Source organism: Rhinopithecus bieti, unplaced genomic scaffold (assembly GCF_001698545.2).
Source record: "Rhinopithecus bieti isolate Rb0 unplaced genomic scaffold, ASM169854v2 scaffold_18354, whole genome shotgun sequence".
Taxonomy (NCBI): Eukaryota; Metazoa; Chordata; class Mammalia; order Primates; family Cercopithecidae; genus Rhinopithecus; species Rhinopithecus bieti.
In genome coordinates this window covers 4,580,825-4,584,575 of record NW_016809835.1, presented here as the reverse complement: position 1 = coordinate 4,584,575, position 3,751 = coordinate 4,580,825, and the positions used below count along the sequence as shown (strand labels likewise).

Here is a 3,751-nt window from a genome sequence, read left to right as displayed (position 1 = left end):
TCTATCATTCTCTGGTGATCCCCCATGCTATGTACATTACTATAAAATTTTGTATGCCTTTTCTCCTATTAATCTTCTTTTTGTCAGCTGAGTTTTCAGTGAAACTTCAGAGGGCAAAGGGGTAGTTTTACTTTGGTCCCTACAAGAAACTCCACATTGTAAGTTTTGCTTTGGCTGGAGATTGCAAATTCATGGTTCAAGTGCCAACACATCTTGTCTTGTGCTCATAGCAGACTCACAAACAGGCCCTTCCTGATGAATCTGGATATAGCTTTAGAATTCTTTGCATCACTGCAATCCAGGCAGCTGGTACAAATCAACAGAGATTGGCACATAAGGTATTTATTTTTCAGCCTGTGTTAGATTAATATTAGTAGGTTGGACCAAGTGAACATTTATTTTCAGTGTGGTTGGGTAAAGTAGGTTGGGTGTGAGCTGGAGGAAGAAGACAACTGGTTGGCAACAGACCACAGATCACTAGTCATCAGGAAAAGCCTGGATCTGTATGAGGATAATTGCTAGTTGACTGTATTTCACAATTTGTAGATATCTAGCTTCTTACAAATAGCTCAATGAACATATCACATTCATTTCTTTTCAAAACACTTGAGTATTTAAAATAATACTAGATGAAAATAACTGAGTAATCAAGCTCACATTTTAAAAACAATTTTATTGAGTAAGATCTGTGTAGGGTAGGGGGAAGAAAATTCTTAGTTCACATTACTACAGCATAACTAATCTAGTTGTGTACTCTCTATGTTTAGAAATCACACTCAGTTGGTTTAATGGTAGAGTTAAAGGCCAAGTCTGCCATGTAGTAAGTAGTACATGAAGCCAGGAGGAAGGATCCAGGACAAACCATGACAGAATACCACACATTTTGGAGATGCATGCTTTCTCAAAGCTCTGAGGACCATCATGAAGACATATTGACTGAAAGAATATGCAGTGATGATTCTGAATAGGTCTTAACTATTGGAGGTAAGCATTTCTAAAATTATTTGGACAAAAAGTTAATACATGGTACAAGTTACTCTTAAATGCTTTGTGAGATACAAAGAGGATAGGCTTGCCCCTTTTAAAAGAAGAGGTAAACAATCAAGTTGGAGATACAAGATTTACAAATATGAAAACAAGTAACAATAAAGCACTTAATAGTAGCAAGCAATCATGGAAAAGATGTCAGTAGGCAGTAAGTGGTTAATTACCAAATGTATTATCTGAATAATAATTGTGGAAAATTTTTTGAAAGGAGTGATTAGTTCAACTTAGGGAATGAGGAACATCATTACTAAAGAAGTGAGATCTGACCTTGGTCCCATTTGGGAGTTAGGATTAGGTTAGGAAGGCAGTTTTGGTGGGGAAAGTAGTCTAAGAAAAACAAAGATGAATGGAAGGATCAAAGTATATTTGGAAGAGAAAGAGTAAATAAGTTTATCTGGAGTTGTTATTTTATGTAGACAAGTTGAGGGAAGGGGAGGTAGTAAAAGTATATTGAGGCCCATTGTGGAGGCTCTTAAACTCTGAGCTGAAGGTTTTAGATACAATCCAGTAAGCAATGAGGAGTCCTGGAAGGCTTCTGAGTAGCAGAGTGGCATGGTCTGACAGTGTTTAGGGGAGGGGTAGTTTGACATAGATGTGAGGTATAGAATGGAGGTAACTGATACTGAAATTGAAGAAACCATTAAGGGGACTTTACAGCAATCCTAGGAAAGGTAAAAGAGTCTGATTTAGCTTGTCGTCAATAGGAATACAACAAGCACTGTGAAATAAGAATCAACAAGACTTGGTCACTCTCTTAGTCTATTTTGTGTTGCTATAGAGAAATACCTGAGGCTGGGTAATTTATAAAGAGAAAGAGTTTATTTAGCTCACTGTTTTGCAGGCTATACAAGAAGCATGACACCAAACTCTGGTTGTCTTCTGGTGAAGTTCTCAGAAGTTTCCACTCATGGCAAAAGGTGAAGGGGAGCCAGCTCCTGTAAAGATCGCATGGCAAGAGGAAGTGAGAGGGAGAGAGGAGGTGCCAGTTCCTTTTTAACAACCAACTCTTGTGGAAACTAATAGAGTGAAAACTCACTGACAACCGCCAACCCCAGGGAAGGCATTAATCTATTCATGAGGGATCCACCCCTATGACCCAAACCCCTCTCATTAGGCCTCACCTCCTAACACTGCTACACTGGGAATGAAATTTAATCGTGAGGGTTGGTGGGGACAAACGAACCACATCCAAACTCTAGTGATCACTACTTAGATAATTTGCATAGAGGAAAGGGAAGACATATAGTTGAGATTTCAGTCCCAAAAGATTGGAATAATGGAGGAATCTGTAGAGAAACACAGTTTTGAGCTCAGATGAGAAACTTAGACCTAGATGTTGAGGTTTTGGTGAAGGTTCAGTGATCAAGTAAAATGTTCATTGCTTTGTTGTTTTGATTGTCAGTGAGGTTTTGGGTGGAGTTTCAGGAGTCATCTGCATGGAGGAGATGTTGGAAGTAAGAGGAGAGGGTATATCCTAGGAAAGCCAGAGCCAAAGATTGAACTAAAGAATTTCTCCTTTTTAAAAGGTAGGTAAAGAAGGAGCTAATGAAGAAAAAGAAACAAGCTGTCAAGAGGTTGGAAGAGAACCAGGACAACACAGCATCATGTCAGATAATAAAAGAGTATAATTTCAAGAAGGAAGAGTGGCCAATAGCCCATTGACTGCAGAAGAATCAAAGAGCAGGAGAAACAGGAAAAGGCCTTTAACTTTGTGATTAGGATGTCAAAGATGACCTTCCAGGCATTACAACATATCAGCTGAAAGAAAGTGAATGTGATCTAGAGAGAGAAGTCTACAACATGACCCAATTAGCTTAATGGCTCAAATCACTAAAATCATACAGATTCTTGGTAAATCTTAAGCTGATAAATGTTACTACTATCAGAGATCATGGAAGGGAATGCTAATACCTCAGGAAAATAACAGATTAAGCATCCATGTAATTTATAACATATGCATAGTCTTTGTTTCAATGATGTTGGTAATATTAATGCAACGTTGCTAAAAGTAAACACCCTCTATAATCTAGGCACTGTATTTAGCACTTTAACACATTTAGTTCACGGCACAATTCTGTGTTTTGGAGTTGAGGAAACTGAGTTTTGGAAGGTTAAATATTGCTTCTGAGATTATATAGCCAGTAAACAACGGAGTTAGCATTCAAACCGGGGTCAACCTGACTCCAAAGCCCACGTATTGTCTACTACACCAGGTGGAATAGCTTTACAAAATGAGCACTTGACAGGAGAAAAATCCTTCACCTCTAGGACTTCCTGTTTAATGCCAAACCCTGTTGATAATGAGAAGGACTCCTCCTCAATGAAAAGACAGTTTCTTTTATAACCTGAACATTTATCTTCATTTGTGAATTTGATCGTATTGGATTTAATCACCCAAACTGGCCATCTGGCACTCACCTTAAATGTCTTGTCGTCTTGGCCGGGCGCGGTGGCTCAGGCCTGTAATCCCAGCACTTTGGGAGGCCGAGACGGGCGGATCAGGAGATCGAGACCATACTGGCTAACACGGTGAAACCCCATCTCTACTTAAAAAAAAAAAAAACTACAAAAAACTAGCCGGGCGAGGTGGCGGTGCCTGTAGTCCCAGCTACCCGGGAGGCTGAGGCAGAAGAATGGCGTGAACCTGGGAGGCGGAGCTTGCAGTGAGCTGAGATCCAGCCACAGCACTCCAGCCTGGGTGACA

General features: G+C 39.7%; 1 long non-coding RNA gene across 1 annotated transcript; it reads left to right on the top strand.

The window, feature by feature from the left end:
* The first annotated feature begins 786 nt into the window (after positions 1-786).
* Positions 787-2,681, top strand: LOC108541142 (uncharacterized). Its single transcript, XR_001888878.1, has 3 exons — positions 787-984; positions 1,889-1,964; positions 2,574-2,681. It is a non-coding gene; the product is annotated as an uncharacterized LOC108541142 (long non-coding RNA).
* The last annotated feature ends 1,070 nt before the right edge of the window (positions 2,682-3,751 follow it).